Source organism: Amblyraja radiata, chromosome 8 (assembly GCF_010909765.2).
Source record: "Amblyraja radiata isolate CabotCenter1 chromosome 8, sAmbRad1.1.pri, whole genome shotgun sequence".
NCBI classification, from domain to species: Eukaryota; Metazoa; Chordata; class Chondrichthyes; order Rajiformes; family Rajidae; genus Amblyraja; species Amblyraja radiata.
In genome coordinates, this window is record NC_045963.1 from 154,326 (window position 1) to 179,108 (window position 24,783).

General features: G+C 47.8%; 1 long non-coding RNA gene across 1 annotated transcript; it reads left to right on the top strand.

The window, feature by feature from the left end:
* Positions 1–10,684: 10,684 nt before the first annotated feature.
* On the top strand, positions 10,685–20,085 carry LOC116975801. Its single transcript, XR_004412786.1, has 3 exons — positions 10,685–10,985; positions 17,776–17,778; positions 20,074–20,085. It is a non-coding gene; the product is annotated as an uncharacterized LOC116975801 (long non-coding RNA).
* Positions 20,086–24,783: the final 4,698 nt, after the last annotated feature.

Here is a 24,783-nt window from a genome sequence, read left to right on the forward strand (position 1 = left end):
TCCTGGGAAGATTACGGAGAGTCGGATTGTCAAGGAAGACTCTCTCTAACTTCTACAGGTGCACAGTCGAGAGCATGCTGACCGGTTGCATCGTGGCTTGGTTCGGCAATTTGAGCGCCCTGGAGAGGAAAAGACTACAAAAAGTAGTAAACACTGCCCAGTCCATCATCGGCTCTGACCTTCCTTCCATCGAGGGGATTTATCGCAGTCGCTGCCTCAAAAAGGCTGGCAGTATCATCAAAGACCCACACCATCCTGGCCACACACTCATCTCCCTGCTACCTTCAGGTAGAAGGTACAGGAGCCTGAAGACTGCAACAACCAGGTTCAGGAATAGCTACTTCCCCTCAGCCATCAGGCTATTAAACCTGGCTCGGACAAAACTCTGATTATTAGCAACCACTTTCTGTTATTTGCACTACCAGTTTATTTATTCATGTGTGTATATATTTATATCATGGTATATGGACACATTTATCTGTTTTGTAGTAAATGCCTACTATTTTCTGTGTGCTTAAGCAAAGCAAGAATTTCATTGTCCTATACAGGGACACATGACAATAAACTCACTTGAACTTGAACTTGAAGGTAGCAGGGAGATGAGTGTGTGGCCAGGATGGTGTGGGTCTTTGAGGATACTGCCAGCCTTTTTGAGGCAGCGACTGCGATAAATCCCCTCGATGGAAGGAAGGTCAGAGCCGATGATGGACTGGGCAGTGTTTACTACTTTTTGTAGTCTTTTCCTCTCCAGGGCGCTCAAATTGCCGAACCAAGCCACGATGCAACCGGTCAGTATGCTCTCGACTGTGCACCTGTAGAAGTTAGAGAGAGTCTTCCTTGACAATCCGACACTCCGTAATCTTCTCAGGAAGTAGAAGCGCTGATGAGCTTTTTTGATAATTGTGTTAGTGTTCTCGGACCAGGAAAGATCTTCAGAGATGTGCACGCCCAGGAATTTGAAGTTCTTGACCCTTTCAACCATCGACCCGTTGATATAAATGGGGCTGTGGGTCCCCCTCCTACTCCTTCCAAAGTCCACAATCAGTTCCTTGGTTTTGCTGGTGTTGAGGGCCAGGTTATTGCACTGGCACCATATGGACAGTTGCTCGATCTCTCTTCTATATTCTGACTCATCCCCATCAGTGATACGCCCCACAATAGTGGAGTCGTCAGCGAACTTGATGATGGAGTTCGCACTGTGGTTGGCTCCGCAGTCATGGGTATAGAGTGAGTACAGCAGGGGGCTGAGCACGCAGCCTTGAGGTGCTCCCGTGCTGATTGTTATCGAGGCTGACACATTTACACCAATACGAACAGACTGTGGTCTGTGGATGAGGAAGTCGAGGATCCAGTTGCAGAGGGATGCGCAGAGACCCAGTTCTGCGAGTTTGGTAACCAGTTTGGAGGGGATGATTGTGTTGAATGCCGAGCTGTAATCGATGAATAACAGCCTGACATATGAGTTTTTGTTGTCCAAGTGGTCCAGTGCGGAGTGGAGGGCCAGCGAGATCGCATGCACCGTCGATCTGTTGTGGCGGTATGCGAACTGCAGTGGGTCCAGGTTTTTTTCGAGGTAGGAGTTGATTTGCTCCATTATCAACCTCTCAAAGCACTTCATCACCACCGGCGTTAGTGCCACTGGTCGATAGTCATTGAGGCACGTCACCTTACTCTTCTTGGGCACCGGTATAATTGATGTCCTTTTAAAGCAGATGGGGACCTCAGACCTCAGAAGTGAGAGGTTGAAAATGTCCGTAAAAACTCCCGCCAGTTGGTCCGCACAGGTTTTTAGAACACGACCGGGTATACCATCAGGACCAGGTGCTTTTCGGGGGTTCACCCCTCTGTAGGATTTCCTGACATCGGCCTCTGTGACTGAGACTGAAATGCCATCACAGCGAATGGGGGATCGGGAAGGCACATCAGTATTCTCCCTGTCAAAGCGTGCGTAAAACGCATTGAGCTCATCAGGGAGTGATGTTTTACCGACATTCGAGCTGCCTCCTGGTTTCGCCTTGTAGGAGGTGATTGCATTCAGGCCCCGCCACAGCTGCCGAACATCTGTCTCGTCCTCCAGTTTGGAGCAGAAGTCCCTTTTTGCCTTTTTGATGGCCTTACCAAGGTCGTATCTGGTCTTCATGTAGACCACTGTATCATTGGAGGTGAATGCCCTGTGTCTGGACTTCAGGAGACTGTGGATCTCAAAGTTCATCCAAGGTTTCTGATTGGGAAACACTCGGAAGGTTTTTGTAGGAATGCAGTCCTCCACACATTTCTTTATGAAGTCAGTAACGACTGTGGCATATTCGTTCAAGTCCGTTGCCGAGTCCTTGAACATTGCCCAGTCTACAGAACTTGTCAAACATTTGTGATTGAAAATCAATCTTGACCCTACTCAGCCTATTTATTTTAAGCATCATGTTAATACTTCTGTATTAATAGATTGCATTATTTTTCATAACTCTAAAAGGCAGATTGATCTGTAACTTTCCATTTTTTTAATCTCCCTCCATTCTGGAATTTGCTACCTTCTGTTTTGTGGGAAAAGCCTACAATTTATGGAATTTTGAAAGATGACAACCACTGTTGCAATCGCCATCTTTCAAAATATTAAGATGTAGTTTGTCCAGCCACGGGGATTTATCATCTGTTGTTACTTTATTTCCTCCAATGCTTTTTTGTTTTACTCTCCCCGAGCTCCTTCATTCAGGATGTATTATTCACAATTTATTTCTACTTCACAATGCAACACTGGTTAGAACCAAACCCGTGGGAGCTATGGGTTAGTGGTGCAATATTGCATTGTGGAACAGGTTGCGTTGGGGGACCAGGCCTCCCGTGTGACAGGGACCCAATGGAGAGCAAACTCAACGGGTCTGCACTTGGTCTAGTTGGTCTTAATTTTTGTTATTTTGGGCGAAGTTCACCCTTTCTGTCTTACTTTTACTTTTGTTACTATCATCATTTTTTTTTGCTATTGTTTTGGGCGACGTTTTGATTGAGTTTTTCAGCGAGTCGAGCATGCTGCTGGATCAGGATGGTGCACAGGTAGAAATTAGTTTATCTTGGGCATAGACACTGTGGGCCGAAGGGCCAGCTCCTGTGTACTGCTCTGGGTTGTGTTTTATTTTTGTTTTGTAAACGGTGCAGGAGGAGGCCATTCGGCCAGCACCGCCATTCATTGGGATCATGGGGGGAGGGGTGGGGTGGGATTGTGAGCGCGCATTCCAGGTGGGGCAAGAGGAAGAGAGAGAGGGGCGGGGGGGGGGGGGATTTGCGAAGAGAAGTGTCATATCTAGCTCTGATTTAATACATTTTGTTCTTGGCTTTGAAAGCAATTGATTTTTATGATTGCTGCATTTAACTACAGAGTTCCAATATCTGTTTGTAAAATATATGGTTGAGAAATGATTGCTTATAACTTAGATAATTAGTAGAGAGATCTGCCGGTAAATGGATCTGTTAAAGAAAATGAGGTGGTATCAATCTGAAACCAAAGGATGCTTGCGACACAATGCACAGTCGATTATTTAGCATCAGAATAAGTTAGGTCTTTATTCTCTGGAGCGCAGAAGGTTAATGGCCGGTTCTCACGGTGCGACCTGACGCAAGATGTCACCAGAGTGAAGTGGTCGTGGTCCAGCACGAGTTCCGCACGATATAACGATAAAGAGTTCCCACGGTACTCGGCAATTCTGTCATTTGTGCGAGTGACTTGTCCGTCTCCCGATCTTTCCCGTTAATCGTGAATGAACATCGTGGACTGTAGTGTAGTTAATCACGTGGCACAAATGATGTCACTTTTTTTCACACACTATATAAATATCCTCCGTTCGTAGAATTGGCTCATTTGCAGACATGCCTATACAAAGTTGGTTCGAGTACAGGCTGGTTGTTATTTTCATTGACGCGCTGTATGCATTAGCGCAACATGTGCATCGAAAACGCTTGCGTGAAGGCAGAAGGGTGAGATTAATTAAAAAGAGAATTAAGAGGAAGTCTCACTGGGTTAAGCCCATGTTTCAACGGAGACCTCAATTTGGACAATATGAGCAACTGCTTAATGTGCTGTGCGAAGAGGATAAAAGTGCATTCAAAAACTTTGTCAGAATTTCACCCGAGCTCTTTAATGAGTTAAAGAATAATTTGGGACCTCTGCTGAAGAAGACTGACACTGTAATGAGAAAGGCACTGGAACCAGGGTTGCGCATAGCAATCACCCTCCGCTACTTGGCCTCAGGCGATTCTTATAAAAGTCTGTCTTACAACTTTCTTGTCGCCACCAACAGCATCTGTGGTATTGTCCGAGAAACCTGTGAGGCGATCATCCAATTTTATTCAGCTGAAGTGATGGAATGCCCCAGTACACCAGATGCGTGGAAGAGAGTTGCACTGGGGTTTGAAAACAGGTGGAACTTTGCTCACACATGTGGGGCTTTGGATGGCAAGCATGTGGCAATTCGTAAACCACCCAGAGGTGGCTCAAATTATTTCAATTACAAGAAATTCCACTCAATTGTACTCATGGCGGTGGTTGATTATAACTACAACTTCCTGTATATGGATGTGGGCACACCTGGAAGTGTTGGTGATGGCCGGATTTGGAAAGAAACCTGGCTTGGAAAGAAAATGGAAGGTGGAACAGCAGGCATGCCTGATCCAGAACCTCTGTCAGGAGAAGACAGCCCATATGCGATGGTTGCTGATGAAGCCTTTGCACTACGGCCCTGGATTATGAAGCCATATCCACAGAGGAATCTAACTAGGGAACAGAGGATCTTCAATTACAGGCTGTCAAGGGCCAGGAGGGTAGTAGAAAATTATTTTGGCATCTTGGCAAACAGATTTAGATGCTTGCTCAAGACAATGGAGCAGAAGCCCAAGAATGTGGAGAGTATAGTATATGCAGCATGTGTTCTGCACAACCTGATCCAAATGAGAGGTGCAGCTGCTGGATCAGCAACATCCATCCAGGACGGTGACATAGTGGACAGTGACACAGGGGAAGTAACACTAGGTGCTTGGAGAAGTGGTGCGAACAAGTTGAAAATGGCCTCACTGCAGCGTTTGAAAGGTAACTTGGGCACATCCAGTGTGAAAGAGCAAAGAGACCATCTCTGCGCTTACTACAATTCACAATTGGGGAGTGTGCCGTGGCAGGACAGCTATATTGATGGGTAGCCGACCACAGGAACACTACTGCATGTTATAAGCTGACTTCCTAGTGTTGTCCTCTGAAAAGTGCTTCCTATAAGATGTTCGTCCGCAAAACCTGCCGTTTAGAACATTGCATTGTCCCTTTAAATGCCTGAGTTCACGCTTGTAGCGGAGGTTGATGGATATAATGTGTTTTAAATAATCTCGCGTGCCTCATTTGTTGTATTTCGTGTTTGCGAGGCCCTTTTACAGACAAATGTTTTGTGTGATGCATCTCCTCTCACTATGTGACAGAATTCGTCTTCTTATATTGTCAAATAGGAATAAAGACTTTGTATCACATTTACCGTGCTGATTGTCTTATTTCATTTTCTACCAAGAGGTGAAGAACACGTTTAAATAGCTGAACATTTCAGGGTCCTGCACACTCAAAAATGTAAGTGAGTGAAAATGTGAATATATCACTTCCATTAAGGTATTTTGTGTTTCAGCATGAGAGGGATTATAACATTAGAGACATTCATCTTGTAGTGATGTATTAATGACGATTTGCAGACATCAAGCTGATAGTAAAAAATAAATTTATTTAGCAGTGAGGTAAACAAGCAATGACAATCAAAATGCTGAGGTAAAAGCTTTATCACACTTCAGGATATAATAAAATGTGGAGCCACCAACATGAGCATCACATCACCACTCACATGAGCACCCGGGATACTCCGCAGCCTTCGTCTCCAGCAGGTTGCGCTTTCTCTCCCTATTTCTATAATCCTCTCTGGATTTGTCATAGAGAATCTCATTGCATTGGTACCACTCCACCAGTTCCCCCTCTTGTTCCCTGTTGAAGTTATATGGCCTTACCTTCTGCCATCTTCCCTTTATGTTATTGTCTGCTGAGGCTATTGGGGAGGCAACAGCTACTGGGGAGGCAATCTCAAATCCACCTTGATCACCCTCTCCCTGCTCCAAGGAGCCCACAGTATCTCTGGCATCTCCTCTTGCCTCTCCACCTGTCTCTCTTGCTGAGTCTCCTCATCATTTACCTGCATGGCTAAAACCTTTCTGACTTTCTTTGACCCCTTTCTTTGCGCTTTTCTGAGAGGCATCTCTGCAAGTCTTACTGTGAAAAAGATTCTCAAACAATGACAATTAGGTGGGACGTCCTCGATGGACACATGGTCCATTGGCGATATTGAGACCACCTTTTTTACTCACCTTATGTCCCCTCTGTCAAGCTTCCGGGTTTACCGTTCGCAGGAGTTCCCATGGTAGCCGCAAGTCATTACGGATATCGCACGGATATCGCACTGGCATCTGCGTTCATACAATGTTGCAACGCTGCTCAAGTCACTCTTGGAGAAATTCAAAACATTTTGAATTTTCTCCCGACCTTACAAAGTTACACGACTACCTGCCGTTAGCGCCACGGAGGTCCTCGGTGGTCCACGAATGCCGTACTGCTATCGCAGAAGGTTCCCATGATGTTAAACTCTTGTTAAGTCTTGCTTCAGGTCGCACCGTGAGAAAGCCCTTTAAGGGGGGACATGATAGAGGTCTTTAAAATGATGAGAGGGATAGACAGAATTGATGTGGATCAGCTTTTCCCTTTGAGAAAAGGGAAGATTCAAACAAGAGGACATGACTTCAGAATTAAGGGACAGAAGTTTAGGGGTAACATGAGGGGGAACTTCTTTACTCAGAGAGTGGTAGCAGTGTGGAATGAGCTTCCAGTGGAAGTGGTGGAGGCAGGTTCGTTGGTATCATTTAAAAATAAATTGGATAGGCATATGGATGAGAAGGGAATGGAGGGTTATGGTATGAGTGCAGGCAGGTGGGACTAAGGGAAAAAAGTTGTTCGGCACGGACTTGTAGGGCCGAGATGGCCTGTTTCCGTGCTGTGATTGTTATATGGTTATATTATATGGAGAGGGAGAGAGAGAGAGAGAGAGAGAGAGAGAGAGAGAGAGAGAGAGAGAGAGAGAGAGAGAGAGAGAGAGAGACAGAGAGATAGAGAGAGAGAGAGAGATAGAGATAGCTCTATCTCTCTCTCTCGATCTCCATCTATCTCTCTCTCTCTCGCTCTCTCTATCTCTCTCTCTCTCTCTCTCTCTCGTCTCTCTGCTCTCTCTCTCCTCTCTCTCTCTCTCTCTCTCTCTCTCTCTCTTCTCTCTCTCTCTCTCTCTCTCTCTCTCCTCTCTCTCTACTCTCGTCTCTCTTCTCTCTCTCCTCTCTCTCTCTCTCTCTCTCTCTCTCTCTCTCTCTCTCTCTCTCTCTCTCTCTCTCTCTCTCTCTCTCTCTTATCTCTCTCTTCTCTCTCCCCCTCCCCATCTCTCTCTTTCTCCCATCTCTCCCTCTCTCTCTCTGACCCACTATCTCTCCCGCTCTGTCTCTCTCTCTCTCTCTCTCCCGCTCTGTCTCTCTCTCTCTCTCTCTCTCTCTCTCTCTCTCTCTCTCTCTCTCTTCTCATCTCGAGTCCATGATCATTCCTGTTTCTAATCAAGAGTTTGGGTTGTTCCGAATGAGTATGCTGCTTGAATCATAACACTAGTGTTTTGAGAATTTGAAAGTTTGCACCTTAAGAGGTAGTTGCTAGACTTGGGCTTAGTTCCTCCCACGCTGTTGAGTGCATTGGTCAGCAAGCTTTCGCCATTCTGTTCGGTCATGTGCAACGTCTTCCACCCTCGATATGTTAGCATCCCAGGCTTCCAAAACCTTCTGGAATTTTTGCCTCCATGTGAGTTTTGGTCGGCCTTTTTTCCTTCTTCCGTCAGCTTGCCATATCATTGCTATCTTAGGTGCACGTTCTGGTGACATTCTGAGTACATGTCCTACAGATTTCATCCTGCGTCCCTCTATGTCCTGGCTGAGAGGCTTTGTGCAGTATCCCAGTAGACAAATGCATTCTCGGGTGTCTTTCCTTTGAGAACCACCAACTTACAAGAGATACAGCTGTATCAATAGCTGAAATGAAGTACGGGAAATCAGTGATGGCATTGCCAGCATAAATATTGACTGGGAATTAATTAATTAAAATGTTAAAATTATTAAAAATATGTTTATTTTTGTCTTTGTAAATGCAGTGGAAAGGAAGAAATGAATAAACCAAACACACGCAGAATATTGAAAATCGTGAACTTGGTGGGTAGTGATATAGATGCACAAATTGTTTTAATATCAATCAATTTAAATAACATTCATATCAATTTCTAAAGTGAAGTTTTCAGTTAATGTTTACGTACTTTATGAATTCTAAACTAATGCTATCTATAATATAACGCAGGTGTAGCGGGCCTGGACAAAGAAGCGATGATTAAAGGTGACCATTCCCCACAAATTCTTGTTGGCCCTTAAGTGTAGTCAGATGGGGGAACCTGTGGACAGCATCCACCCTGGCGGGCAGAAGCACCAGTTGATGGACAAACCAAAATCACTGAGGCGCAGACAAAGCCGACTGAGATGAATGTAGTGCTCCTGCCGCGAGCGACTGGCCACGAGTATGTCATCCAAGTATACGAATACAAAGTCCAGGCCGCTGCACACACAGTCCATCAGCCGCTGAAAGGCCTGCGCAGTGTTCTTCAAACCAAATGGCATCCGTACAAATTCAAACATTCCAAATGGCGTTATAATGGCTGTCTTCGGGATATCGTCGGGGTGGACCGGAATTTGTTTGTACCTTCGCACGAGGTCCACCTTGGAGAACACCGATGCTACGGCCAGATAGGCATTCAGTCCTGAATGTGCGGGACCGGGTACCTGTCGGCGATGGTCGTATCATTCAGGTGGCGGTAACCCCTACATGGGGGCCAGCCCCCTCCCACTTTAGAGACCATGTGGAGCGGTGACACCCATGGGCTATCGGAGGGACGCACGATGCCCATTGCCTCCATCAAGCGGAACTCCTCCCGAGCCAGACGAAGCTTGTCTGGTGTGAGACGACACGCCCGGGCGTGCACAGGCGGGCCAGTAGTAGGAATATGGTGCTCCAACCCGTGCTTGGGGGTGGAGGAGTGGAAGTGGGGTTCAAGGACATCTAGAAAATCAGCCAGCATCCATAGACAACGGGGGGATACGAGATCACCAATGCGGATGAAGACCGGCTCCAGCGTGACGGAGTGCACCAGGTGCAGCCGCTTGACATGCACGAGCAGTGAATGGGCTCGAAGGAAGTTGGCGCCCAGCAGCGTCTGGGAAACATCGGCAATGACAAACTCCCACGAAAAGGAGCTGCTGCCAAAGTTGAGGGAGATGGTGCGAAACCCGTAGGTGCGAATAGCACTCCCGTTCGCCGCGGTGAGGAGGGGTGCCCGCATGGATGTCAGCGATAGAGGGAGGCAGAACACTCACTTTTGCACCAGTGTCCACGAGGAATCGAACCCCAGTGCGGCGATTCCAGGCAAAGACGCGATGAATCACTGACGACCGGCCCCTTCATTTCCCGGGAATGAACAGGGTCGGTGACATTGCCTGACTGCAGCTCCCCAGCGACGATGGTAATAACACCAACCCCCTCTGTTGGCGTCTGGTGGAACTGCAAATGAATCTGGCCGGTTTGAACGCCAGCGACCTCTGCCGGCATTGGGTGGAACTACAGGCGGGCCGTGCTGGAAAGACTTGCCTGCAGTGGAATGCCCAATGGAGTCCGGATTTTGCCATGGGGGCCGATAGGGAACAGCGGAGACGCGGTGGATAGCGGCCCCGACCTGCTCTGAGTCTCCAAACACCGCGGGAAGGACGGTCAGCACTTCCAGGTCATGCTGGCAAGACATCCACAGCGCCTGCATGTCGGTAAAGGGATCCCTGGAGAGCTGCAGGTGGATGTCGAGCGGGAGCTGCTGCAGGTAAGCAAACTTAAATAGGAAACAAGGTTCGTGGTCCCCCATTAGGGTGAGCATGTCCTCCAGGAGGGCACACGGCCGGCGGTTGACCAGGTAGTCCATTCGGAGAATCCGAGCTGCCCGCTCAGATTCACCAAGGCCAAATCTCCTGATAAGGAATTCCTTAAGGCCCCTATATCTGTTAGCTACGGGGGGCTTTAAGGAAAGGCTTAACTCGCTTCGCAGTCACTTGGTCAAATGCGTTGACCACGTAAAAGTATTTTGTTTCATCCGCTGTTATCCCTCGCACAGCAAATTGTGCCTCTGTCTGCTGGAATCAGACGTCAGGCTCTTGGGTCCACAGAGTAGGGAGCTTCAGTGCAACAGTGTTGCTATCCATCACGTCGTGTGATGAATGGTGGGGTCACCAGTTGTAGCGGCCTGGACGAGGTCAGGGAAAGGCCAGACGCCAGGCAGGTTCAAACAGTAGTCTTTAATCACACAGCGAGAGAACCCGTGGCAGACCAACGCCCCTGTCCCTCAATCGGCGAGGGGGATGATCCAAGGAGTGGCCTACCCCCCAGGGACCGCCACACAGGTAAAGTTCACGTTATAAGCGTAGAATTGGGCCAATTGGCCCATTGGGTCCACTGCCAATCAATCATGGCTGATCTCTGCCTCCTAATCCCATTTTTCTGCCTTCTCCCCATCTCCTTGACACCCGTTCTAATCAAGAATTTGTCTATCTCCGCCTTAAAAATATCCACTGACTTGGCCTCTACAGCCCTCTGTGGCCAAGAATTCTACAGATTAAATACCATCTGACTAACAAAGTTCTTCCACCTCTTCTTTCTTATAGAGTGCTCTTTAATTCTGAGGCTATGACCTCTGGTCCAAGACTCTCCCACCAGTGGAAACATCCTATAGCCTGGGACTGGATGTTAAGTATCCTGACAGGGTTTGGGAGGATGCTACTAGCTAGAGACAGACATATCAAAACCCTGGGAACAGGTGAACAAAGAAACATGGTCACATGATGAACATCTGGTGAGAACAGAGCAGCACGTAATTTAATTGCTAGGCAGTATAGCCTTGTGAAGATTAGGTGGCTGGGAACGGCCATTTTGCAAAGGAACTGTGTGAAGAGAATGAAAATGTTGATAAGGAACGAAGATGCGTTTTGTTTATTCAGCCCTTGGATGAGTAACAACTCAAAATGATTGACTTTAGAATTGTGAGAGCCTTGGGTTAGAAAAAAGGCTTCCGTTAGGAGATTGAAGGAAAATTAGTATAAAAGAAGGGCGGTCTGAGACGTGGGCAGCGACAACCCGGGAACAACCATCACAAGAAGGAGGGACCTGAGTTCAAAGCTCAGAGAAGACAAACCCCCTATCAACAGAGTGAATCGGTCCAATTCATTCATAGGGTCAATATCTGACTTTGTGATTTAGTTTAAGAAGTGATAAATTGAAATAGTAAATTAAAGGAGAAGTTATTAGAAGTCAAGTGTTTGCATGCATGTTTTAAGTACTCGAGTGTTAATAAAGATTGTTGTAATAAACATAATTAAACCTCGGTTTAGAGTCTTGTTTGACACGTCAGTTGATACCCTATAGAGGTAATAGGGTCATCAATCCTTTCCACATTCCCTCTATCCATGCTTTTCATTATTCTGTAAGTTTCAATGTGATCCCCTCATCCTTCAAAACTCCAGGAAGTAGATTCCCAGTACTGTCAAACGCTAATGTATTAACCCACTCATTCCTGAATCATTCTTGTAAACCTCCTCTGGACCCTCTCCAGAGCCAGCACATCCTTCCTTAGATAAGGGGTCCAAATTTGCTCACAGTACTCCAAATGCAGGCTGACCAGTGCCTTATAGAGCCTCAGCGTTGCATCTCTCCTTATAGAGCCTTATAGAGCCTCAGCATTACATGTCTTGCGTAAAGGTTTATAGTTAAGTCTGCCTTAACTGGGCTGGTGAGCACCTGGATCAGGATGGTGTGCAGGTAGACATTAGTTTATCTTGGGCATAGACACTGCGGGCCGAAGGGCCGGCTCCTGTGTACTGCTCTGTGTTTTGTTTTTGTTTTGTAAACAGTGCACGAGTAGGCCATTCTGGAGTATTGTGTACAGTTTTGGTCTCCTAATCTGAGTAAAGACATTCTTGCCATAGAGGGAGTACAGAGAAGGTTCACCAGACTAATTCCTGGGATGTCACGACTTTCATATGAAGAAAGACTGGATAGACTCGGCTTGTACTCGCTAGAATTTAGAAGATTGAGGGGGGATAGAAATGTACAAAATTCCTAAGGGGTTGGACAGGCTAGATGTAGGAAGGTTGTTCCCCATGTAGGGGAAGTCCAGGACAAGGGGTCACAGTTTAAGGATAAGGGGGAAATCTTTTAGGACCGAGATGTGAAAAACATTTTTCACACAGTGGTGAATCTCTGGAATTCTCTGCCACAGAAGGTAGTTGAGGCCAGTTCATTGGCTATATTTAAGAGGGAGTTAGTGGGAGATGTGGCCGTTGTGGCTAAGGGGATCAGGCGGTATGGAGACAAGGCAGGTACGGAATACTGATATGGATGATCAGCCATGATCATATCGAAGGGCCGAATGGCCTACTCCTGCACCTATTTTCAATGTTTCTATGTTTCTTTTCCAGTACCTTCAGTGTAGCAATCTTACTGTAGGACTTGTCGAGGACCGACTCAGTTTCTCGGACGAACCTGAGGTCATCCACTTGCTTCTCCAGTTCCCCAACACGGTCCGTCAGGAGCTGCACCTGGATGCACTTCTCAAATTTGTAGCAGCCAGAGGCACCAGCAGTGTCATTGACCTCCCACATACTGCAAGCATCACACTGAATCAGCTTGCTTGACATCTCCTTCTTACGTCTCTCCATCTCCAGTGTTTTGCGTAGCCTCTTCTCCGAAGACTCTCGAGCCAAAGACTCACACATTTCTCACAGGGCACTTCCTTCACTGCCGCTCCCTAAGAGCCGTCCTGCTTATATTGACTGATATATTGCCTAATTTATCAATTTACAAACCAAATTCCTCAGATTTAAACTGTTTGCCCCCTCTGACACACTTCTAACTCCTCCCACTCGGGCTAGAGCCAATCAGTGCTTTTTCCTGCATCTCTTTGCTGCTGTTTCTTCAAAATCCACGAGAATGCAGCTCCATCTTCAGCTCCACCTCCATCTCCAGTTCCATCTCCAGCTCTAGTACCATCTGCAGTTCCAGCTCCATTTCCATCTCTAGCTCTAGTTCTAGCTCTATCTCAATCTCCATCTAAATTTCTAGTTCTAGCTCCATCTCCAGCTCCAATCTAGCTCCTTTTCCAACTCTAGCTCCATCTCCAGGTCCAGCTCCATCTCCATCTCAAGCTCCATCTCCAGCTCCACCTCCATCTCCAGCTCCATCTGCAGCTCAATCTCCAACTCCATCTCCTGCTCTAGCTGTAGCTCCATTACCAGCTCAATCTCCAGCTCTAGATCTTGCTCCATCCCCAGCTCCATATTTAGCACTATCTCCAGTTCTAGCTCCATCTCCAGCTCCATCTCCAGCTCCAGCTCCAGCTCCAGCTCCAGCTCCAACACCAGCCCCAACTCTATCTCCAGCTCTATCTCCAGTTCCTTCTCCAGCTCCCTCTCCAGCTCTAACTTTAGACCCATCTCCAGCTCCAGGTCTAACTCGATCTAAAGCTCAATCTCCAGTGCTAGCTCCATCTCTAACTCCAGCTCCAGCTCTAAACCCACCTCCACCTACAGCTCCATTTCCAGCTCTAGCTCTATCTCTAACTCTAGTTGCATCTCCAGCTCCATCTGCAGCTCTAGCTCTAGTTTTATCTAAAACTCTCCTCCCACTCGGGTTAGAGCCAATCAGTGCTTTTTCCTGCATCTCTTTGCTGCTGTTTCTTCAAAATCCATGGGAGCTGTGAGTTAAATCTGCCTGTGGTATGCCTCTCTTTTTAAACAGTTTTCCCCGACTCACTTCTAACACTCCTCCCACTCGGGTAAGAGCCAATCAGTGCTTTTTCCTGCTTCTCTTTGCTCCTGTGTCTTCAAAATCCATGGGAATCCAGCATAATCTCCAGCTCCAGCTCCCTCCAGCTCCTGCTTCAGCTCCATCTCCAGCTCCATCTCCATCTCCATTCCATCTCCATCTCCATCTCCATCTCCATCTCCAGCTCCATCTCCAGCTCCATTCCATCTCCATCTCCATCTCCATCTCCATCTCCATCTCCATCTCCAGCTCCATCTCCTTCTCCATCTCTATCTCTATCTCTATCTCTATCTCTAACTCCAGCTCCATCTCCATCTCCAGCTCCAGCTCCATCTCCATTCCATCTCCATCTCCATCTCCATCTCCAGCTCCACCTCCACCTCCATCTCCAGCTCCAGCCCCATCTCCAGTTCCAGCTCCACCTGCAGCTCCATCTCCAGTTCCACCTCCATTGCAGCTCTAGCACCATCAGCAGTTCCAGCTCTATCTCCATCTCCATCTCCAGTAGCTCCATCTCCATCTCCAGCTCTAGCCCCCGCCACATAAAGCCAGGCAGCCGCACTGTGCAAAATGAATTTAGGGCTGCGAATCGGTGCTAAAACAACAAAGACGCCAAAATCTTTCCTACCCTCGATCTCCAGGCACTCTTGGCAGTCCGCCAACAACATCCATACCCTCGGCAATGCAGAGAAAACTCAGGAATTTCACACTGGTGGACGAATCCCAAAGCAAAGGAAAGTTTCAGCAGTCCAACGATAAGTTAAACTATGAAGCCTCTCTGCCTCTGTTCCTTCTCCATCGACAAAATCCTTGATAGGCTGCTTCAAACCTTCTCAATTGCAGAGAAAAAAGCATGACCTCTCTCTCTCTTTTTTATTCCTTTTCAAAAACTTTATTCAACACAGTCATATGATACACGACAAAACATAATCTGAAATTACAATAGTTCAATTTCAAGTTCAAGTTTATTGTCATGTGTCCCTGATAGAACAATGAAACTCTTGCTTTGCTTCAGCACACAGAACATAATAGGCATTGACTACAAAATACATGAATAAATGAACTGAAGTGCAAAATGACAGATAATAGGTTATTAATGTTCAGAGTTTTGTCCGAGCCAGGTTTAATAGCCTGATGGCTGTGGGGAAGTAGCTATTCCTGAACCTGGTTGTTGCAGTCATCAGGCTCCTGTACCTTCTACCTGAAGGTTGCAGGGAGATGAGTGTGTGGCCAGGATGGTGTGGGTCTTTGATGATACTGCCAGCCTTTTTGAGGCAGCGACCACGATAAATCCCCTCGATGGAAGGATGGTCAGAGCCGATGATGGACTGGGCAGTGTTTACTACTTTTTGTAGTATAACAAAACACTATAACAAATAATCATTATAGTACAACAGTGCATTCATGTTTACAATACTCTCAACCCCACATGGTGACCACCGCCCACGGAAGGCCTCCAAAGTCCCCGTGGACACTGCGTGTTCCCTCTCCAGGGACACACGTGCATGGACGTAAGCCTGAAAGAGGGGCAAGCAGCCGAATCTAGCTTGACCATCGACCGCCCGCTGCCTGGACCCACGAATGGTCATCTTGGCCAGGCCCAAGAGAAAACCGACAGGGACGCCCCCCCCCCCCCCCCCACACACTCATCTCTCCCCACACCCTGCCTTGTGTCCAAACACTAGAATCGTAGGACTAAAATGCAACCAGAACTTTAGGAACAACCCCTTGGTACAGGGGCAGTAACCTCTTACACTCCATATAAGCGTGGAATACGGTCTCTTCCTTGCCACAAAATATACAGGCAGCGGACGAGCCTGTGAACCAACTCAAAAGTTTATTACACGCCACCGCTCTGTGCAGCACTCTCTGCCCCAGGTCCCCAATGTAAAGGGAGACAACTCCTTTGTCGAGAGACCTCCACTGGGGCCGCCCCCGTCTTCGGGTGGTAACACCATCCGCCATGTGTCGGGATGGAAAACAAAGGCAAGGAGGTTCAGAATGTGCAGGAACATTCTGTGCAGTGAGCGTCTCTTCGCATCACGAAATGGCACGCTGGTCATCTCAGAGAGGCGGCTCTGGTTGTGTGGAGCCGGTGCCCGAGAAATAACCCGGAGCCTAGGCACGATGATGGAGATCTGACAGAGCAGGTGAAAGCTCAGTCAGAACCACACTAGGCGCGCTCCTCTCCTCGACACCCGCCATGACAGAGTGAGGACTGGCCAATCCCGCAGCCGCAACATCCCCCTCCCCTCGTGGAGCAACACGCTGGCTAAAAAACAACCAAATTCCTCACTCTTAGCACATCCCGGTAGAAAACAGGCAAGCCCCTTAGGGCGGGTCGACTGATGCCCGCCACCGGGAGCCGCGAGACCCCCCTTAGGCAACGACCCTGATGGAAGAAATACGTGGCCAGAGCGTGCCATCTAGGGGGGTTTCTTTACATACATATACCTCTGCAGAGTCCTGAGATGGAGAGCCGCCACCTGGGTACGCATGCATACCAAGGACTGGCCGCCCTCAGACTCAGGACTGCTGCGGAAACCCAGTGCTTCCTATTTCCCCAAAATAAATCTACCAGCTTCTTCTGTAAAGCAGTTACAAATATGGAAGGTGGGAAAAGATTAGCCAGCCGGTACCATAACATGGAGGCCACCAGCTGGTTTATGACCAGCACCCTTCCCTTAAAGGAAAGAACTCCAAGCAGGCCTGACCAGCGCCCCTGCCGGGCAACCACTTTCATCTCCAACTCCTGCCAGTTTGCCGGCCAAGCATCCTCAGTGGGACTCAGGTACACCCCCAGATAAAGGAGGTGCGTGGTGCTCCACACATACATTGTCATCCTCCGCACATACTCTGCAGGTCACCAGGATCAGTGAACATGAGCAGTACATCATCGGCATACGCCGAAAGAACCACCTCCACCCCCGGGCCTGTAAGGGCCAGGCCTGTCAACCTCCTCCGAAGAAGACACAGGAACGGCTCCACACAGACCGAGTACAACTGACCCGACATGGGGCACCCCTCCCAAAATGAAAGGGAGCCAACAACGCACCATTAACTTTCACTGCAGCATACAAAAGCCGGACCCGGGCCACAAAATGCGGTCCACATCCGAACGCTTGCAACGTCCCGAAGAGGTATTCATGCTCTACCCTATCAAAAGCCTTCTCCTGATCAAGAGACAGAAAAGCAGCTGACTGACCACTACCCTGGGCTGGATGAATCAGGTCCATGTGGATGTTATCCTGAATGGACCGGCCAGGGACTGTATAGGACTGGTTAGGATGAATCAGTTGAGACAATACGGAGCCCAGGCGACTTGCCATCGCCCGTGCAAAAACGTTATACTCTGTACATACGAGAGAGACTGGGCGCCAGTTCTTCAACAAGCGGAGTTCGCCCTTCTTGGGCAGCAAGACAACAACTGCCCTACGCCACGAGAGAGGAATCTCCCCGATCGCCTGGCTCTCCCCCGTCAACTCATCCAGCCCGGGGGACTTACACCTCCTGAGCTGATTCCGAATCAACTCCTCCAAAGATAAGGGGCCATCAAGTAGATCGGCCACCTCCCTATCTACAGTCGGTAGACCCTCCCACAGGTCCTGCTGAGCATCCCTGCTGAATCCACCTGCGGAGAACAGGGACCCATAAAAGGATCTGACCAAGGCACTGATCCTCTCTGGATCAGTGACAGAGGAGCCATCATCTGCGAACAGCTCCACGAGCTGCTTGTGGGCTCCCCGCCCTTTCTCCAGAGAGAAAAAGAAAGGTGAAGCTCGGTCCAGATCGTGCAGCATCTGGACCCGCGACCTCACGTAAACGCCTCGAGAACGCTCAAGTTGCAGGTTCCTCATGGCTTCCTTCTTCTCCTGAAACTCTCCCCATTTGCAGGTCACCACCAACCCGACCCTGGCGAGACTCTATGTGGAGTAGCTCCCTCTCGAGCCTCTCGACTGCTGAGTCCCGCTGCCTAAGGGAAGAGAAGCACCTCTGCCTCTCTCTCCACTTAACCCAAAACCGACTGAATGACTCCCAGAAACACCGATCCTCCAGCATCCTGTTATTAAAGTGCCAGTACGCGGACCCAGCCTGAGCGCACGCTGGATTAAAATCCACACGCACTAGACAGTGGTCCGAGCACGGCACCAGCTGCATTGAGGCGCTGAGACACGGGAAACAAACGCTCGGGAAATATATATTCAATCACTGCGGGAACCACCGCCCTCAGACCTCCGCGATTCCAGTGGAATCAGGGTGGAGGTCCCGCCATGTATCAACCAACTCAAAGGAGTCAATCAATCCTCTCAGCGTATTCGCTACAGCAGGGGCACACTGAGTACCAGAACGGTCTCGCACCTCAAGTGTGGTATTAAAGTCCCCACCAAGGAGACACACTCTCCCCAATCAATAGTACTTAACAGAGCAGTCACCTCCTGAAGTAGGCCGGCCTGCATCGTGCCGGATCTAGGGGCATACACGTTAATGAAAGGCAACGGCATGCCATCCAGGCTCACGGCCAGATGGAGCAAACGTCCTGGCATAACTTGTTGCACTTTTAGAACATTTGGCAGGAAATTCTGGGCCAACAAAAAGGCCACCCCACTCGAATTTGAGCTGAGATGGCTCATGTAGACCCCCCTTCCCACTCCAGTCGCCAGGTAGGTTCATCACTGACAACGGTATGCGTCTCCTGCAGAAAACACACTGCAAATTTCCCCTCTCTAAGGACTGATAAAAGCTGAAATCTATAAAAGCTCGCACTGCTTCCATTTAAGTTTAATGTGGCTATTGCAGGCACACTAGATTGAGAACCTCGCACTCAAGACTCAAGGTCTCAAGAACTCTCTCTCTGAGGAACTCCAAAAAGTCTCCAAACTGGTACATCTCAGAGTCAGGAAGATCACTATCCTTCTTGCCAAGCAAAGCCTCGTTAGTCTTAAGCAAAACTGTCAGATCAACCTCCGTTTGCAGCCTCCGTTTTTGTTCTGACGGTACGGCTTGTTCTTAGGAACTCTCGCACCTCACGGATAACACTTGCCTTAGAGCCTGGGCAATCAGCCAACCCACTCGCACCTGAAAAATCAAACTCATCTGCACAGCGCTCAAGGTCATTGTCAGAAATCGAAAGACCAAAACTCTCTGAAAGTTCACTGACCCCACTACACGAACTGGCCTCGTCACTCACCCCCTCCTCCGGCATGACACCACCCCCAGGATCAATGCCGGGGAAGGGTCCCGAATCCCCTGACCACAACAAGCAGCCCACTGAATTCTCTCTCCCTCTCCCCCACCCAAATCACACTAGGTTCTTGTTTTCACCCGACGAACAGTTTCCTTTATCATTGTCACCTCTTTACATATCTTTCATTCATTGTTATTTATTTCTCCACATCACCGTCTATATCTCTCGTTTCCCTTATCCCTAACCATTCTGAAAAAGAGTCGTCCCGAAATGTCACCCATTCCTTCTCCATAGATGCTGATTGTCCCGCTGATTTACTCCAGCATTTTGTGTTCATCTTTATGTAATAGATGGATACAGGTGAGGGGGGAGCGGGGTGATTGGCAGATGGGTGGACAAAGGCCAAAGATGGGAAGAACAGAAAAGGCTGTGAGTGAAGATGAGCAGAATGAAAAGCCAGGGAAAGGGATATTGGTGAAAGGGGTAGGGGAAAAGGGGGAAACGTGTCCCATTCAGGTGATGTACAGGGAAGAGAGAGGGAAAAAATTGGATGGACACAAAAGCTGGAATAAGTCAGAAAGTCAGACAGCATTGCTGGAGAAAAGGAATGGGTGACGTTTTGGGTCGAGACCCTTCTTCAGACTGAGTCAGTGAAGAGGGAGACTAGAGATATGGAAGGGTGAGGTGTAAAAATGACAGAACTAAGCATTAGCTTAGTTCTGTCATTTTTACACCTCACCCTTCCATATCTCTAGTCTCCCTCTTCACTGATCCAAATGACAAATGACAATGTTAATGGAAATGCCATTGTTAGCTGTGGGCTTGGTGAAATCAAGTTACAGACAATGAACCTCAACAAGATGACTTTAAAGCTGGTATGACTGGTGGGGGAGGGATGGAGAGAGGGGGGATGTCAGGGTTACTTGAAGTTAGAGAAATCAATATTCATACTGCTATCAATAAAAGAGAGGTAGGTTGTTGGAGAGTTAACTAAAATCAGAGAATGACATTTCTCAACTCGAACAAAATTTGACAAGGAGCCAAGTGTCCCAACCTGAAATATTGCCCATATTTTTCCCCAGCACTTTTTGCCTATATTTGGCTGACAAAAGGAACTGCAGATGCTGGTTCATGCACAAAAAGGCACAAAGTGCTAGAGGCAGCATCTGTGGAGTACATAGATAGGTGGCGTTTCGCAGAGTGCTAGAGGAACTCAGCGGGTCAAGCAGCATCTCTGGTCAACGTGGATAGGTGACGTTTCAGGTTTGAAGAAGGTTCGTGACCCAAAAAAAGCCCCTATCCATGTTCTCCACAGATAAACACAAAATGCTGGAGTAACTTCGCGGGACAGGCAGCATCTCTAGAGAGAAGGAACCTTCTTCAGGCTGAGTCACAGAAGATGGAGACACAGAGATAAGGAAATGGAAGGTGTTACTCCAGCACTCTATTGAATGGTGTCAGGTTAGGAAAATGGGAAGTACAACGAGACCTGGGTGCCCATGTACATCAATCACTGAAAGTAAGCATGCAGGTACAGCAGGCAGTGAAGAAACCTTGTTGGCTTTCATAATGAGAGGAGATGAGTTTAGGAGCAAAGAGGTCTTTCTGCAGTTATGCATGACCCTGGTGAGACACCTGGAGAATTGTGTGCAGTTTAGTTCTACTAATTTGAGGAAGGTTGTTCTTGCTATTGAGGGAGTGCAGCATAGTTTCACCAGGTTAATTCCCTGGATGGCGGGAATGACATATGATGAAAGAATGGGTCGACTAGGCTTGTATTTGCTGGAATTTAGGATGAGTAGGTATCTTATAGAAACATTTTAAATTCTTAAGGGATTGAACAGTGTAAATGCAGGAAACATGTTCCCGATATTGGGGATGTCCAGAACCAGGGGTCACGGTTTAAGAATAAGGGGTAGGGCATTTAGGACTAATATGAGGAAAAACATTTTCACCCAGAGAGTTGTGAATCTGTGGAATTCTCTGCCACAATTCACTAGATGTATTCAAGAGAGAGTTGGATTTAGTACATAGTGCTAATGGAATCAAGGGATATGGGGAGAAAGCATGAATGGGGTACTGATTGTGATTGATCAGCAGTGATCATATTGAATGGCGGTACTGGCTTGAAGGGCCGAATGGCCTACTACTTTTTCTTGTGTATGCCGTGTGCAGCCTAAAGTTGTAGATCAAGGATAGACATCCAGGCCAGGACAGCATCAATTTCTGGGTGGATGACTTTGATGCCACCAGGGAAAAGCCCCAGAGAGCAGTCATTCACGATGTGTGGGATAGGCTGGTGTCTGCAGTCGCAAGCAGGGCTGTCTGTCAACCCCCACTTAGCCATTGCTAGCGACGGAGGTCAAAACCCGGTGGTTTCACTGTGGGGTCTGTGATGACCTCTCTGTTGTTGGTGTTGACATCTTTCCAGGCTCAGTCTTGGAGTCAAAGTCTTCCAGGGATTTAATGGAAAACCAGAAGGGTTTGCGGGACTTCAGAGCATGTTGGGTAGATTGCATACTCCTGTACCTAATGTCTATGTTTCTATGTAAAAGCTTTTCACTCCACATCACCATCTACAGTGGCTTTCAAAAGTTTTCATACCCCTTGAACTTTTCCACATTTTGTCACGTTACAACCACAAACGTAAATGTATTTTATTGGGATTTTATGTGATAGACCAACACAAAGTGGTGCATAATTGTGAAGTGGAAGGAAAATGATACATGGTTTTCAAATTTTTTTACAAATAAAAAGCTGAAAAGTGTGGCGTGCAAAAGTATTCAGCCCCTCTGAGTCAATACTTTGTTGAACCACCTTTCGCTGCAATTTCAGCTGCAAGTCTTTTGGGGTATGTCTCTACCAGCTTTGCACATCTAGAGACTGACATTTTTGCCCATTCTTCTTTGCAAAATAGCTCAAGCTCAGTCAGATTGGATGGAGAGCGTCTGCGAACAGCAATTTTCAAGTCTTGCCAGAGATTCTCAATTGGATTTAGGTCTGGACTTTGACTGGACCATTCTAACACATGAATATGCTTTGATCTAAACCATTCCATTGTAGCTCTGGCTGTATGTTTAGGGTCGTTGTCCTGCTGGAAGGTGAACCTCCGCCCCAGTCTCAAGTCTGTTGCAGACTCTATCAGGTTTTCTTGCAAGATTGCCCTGTATTTGGCTCCATCCATCTTCCCATCAACTCTGACCAGCTTCCCTGTCCCTGCTGAAGAAAAGCATCCCCACAGCATGATGCTGCCACCACCATGTTTCACAATGGGGATGGTGTGTTCAGGGTGATGTGCAGTGTTAGTTTTCCGCCACACATAGCGTTTTGCATTTAGGCCACAAACTTCAATTTTGGTCTCATCTGACCAGAGCAACTTCCTCCACGTTTGCTGTGTCCCCCACATGGCTTGTGGCAAACTGCAAACGGGATTCTTATGGCTTTTTTTCAACAATGGCTTTCTTCGTGTCACTCTTCCATAAAGGCCTGATTTGTGGAGTGAACAACTAATAGTTGTCCTGTGGACAGATTCTCCCACCTGAGCTGTGGATCTCTGCAGCTCCTCCAGAGTTACCATGGGCCTCTTGGCTGCTTCTCTGATCAATGCTCTCCTTGCCCGGCCTGTCAGTTTAGGTGGACGGCCATGTCTTGGTAGGTTTGTAGTTGTGCCATACTCTTTCCATTTTCGGATGATGGATTGAACAGTGCTCCTTGAGATGTTCAAAGCTTGGGATATTTCTTTATAACCCAACCCTGCTTTAAACTTCTCCACAACTTTATCCCTGACCTGTCTGGTGTGTTCCTTGGGCTTCATGATGCTGTTTGTTCACTAATGTTCTCTAACAAACCTCTGAGGCCTTCACAGAACAGCTGTATTTATACTGAGATTAGACTACACACAAGTGGACTCTATTTACTAATTAGGTGACTTCTGAAAGCAATTGGTTGCACTGGAATTTATTTAGGGGTATCAGAGTAAAGGGGGTTGAATACCTTGATCAACTGCAATACTGACACTCCTGATTTTCCCTTCTACCTCTCAAATTGTAGATTAAAACTTATCATATTATGGTCACTACCTCATCATGGTTCCTTTACCTCGGGTTCCCTTGTCAAATCTGGTTCATTACACAACACTAAATCCAGAATTGCCTTCTCCCTGGTAGGCTCCAATACAAGCTGCTCTAAGAATCCATCACGGAGGCACTCCACAAACTCCCTTTCTTGGGGTCCAGTACCAACCTGATTTCCCCAGTCTACCTGCATGTTGAAATCTCCCATAACAACCGTAGCATTACGACATGCCAATTTTAACTCGATTCAACTTGCACCCTATATCCAGACTACTGTTTGGGGGCCTGTAGATAACTCCAATTGGGGCCTTTTTACCCTTACAATGTCTCAGTTCTATCCATACTGACTCTACATCTCCTGATTCTGCACCAGCTCCTCAGCCCCACATTCAGATCCCCTTTCTCCCTGTTCCTGCCCACACCAGCACGAGGAACTGGAAGCAAACTGGAGATAACCACCCTGGATGTCCTGCTTTTCAGCCTTCTTCCAAGCTCTCTGAATTCACACAGCAGAATGTTTTTCCTCTTCTTCCCGACGTCATTTGTGCCAACATGCACTACCAGTTCCGGCTGCTCTGCAATCGGTCCGTGACGTCCTGGATCCTGGCACCAGGTAGGTAACATATTTTTTGTAAAGATTCTATTAGCTGTGGAGGCTATTTATTGGAACATATAATATTAGTAAGGGTTTGGACATGCTAGAAGCAGGAAACATGTTTCCAATGCTGGGAACAAGCATCCAATGAGTCTAGAACCAGGGGCCACAGATTAAGAAAAAGGGGTAGGCCATTTAGAATGGAGATGAGGAAATACTTTTTCACACAGAGAGTGGTGAATAGACATTACACAATAGGTGATGGAGTAGGCCATTCACCCTTCAAGCCAGCACCACCATTCAACGTGATCATGGCTGATCATCAATAATCATTACCCCGTTCCTGCCTTCTCCCCATATCCCGACTCTGCTATCTTCAAGAGTGGATTGGCTGTGGAGGCCAATTCACAGTGTTGAAAACACGTCACAGGTTTACCGGATTTCCCGAGTACCCACCGTTACTCATACGAGCCGCTACGTGACATCCACGAGCTCCTATGTACCCGCTATGTACATTACAAGAGCTCGAATCAGGGGAGAACTCGGGAGAACTCTTGAATTACCTCATACAGTGGGACAGGCCCTTTAGCCAATCCTCAGCCTTTCCCTCTGACTCACCGACTCCCAACCAACACTAGTTCTTGCTGCTCCTGGCTTCACCTTTGTGACGTCGGGGCCTGGGAAGGCGGGACCTGTTCCCATTGGCCTTTTGCGCTGTGCATCAATGGTCAGGGGGCGACACTCTCTCCCATTGGCCTCTTACGCTGCCTGTCAGTGGGGGGGAGGGAGGGGGGCAGGATCCGGTTGCCGGTCACATGATACGTGTCGGTACGTCACCATGGTCGAAGGGAGCTCAGAGCCTGGGAGCTTTTTCTTTTGTGACCTTATGCTATATAGTGGCTCGCCACTGCTGTACACATTGTTGTGCTATTGAAGTGTTCAG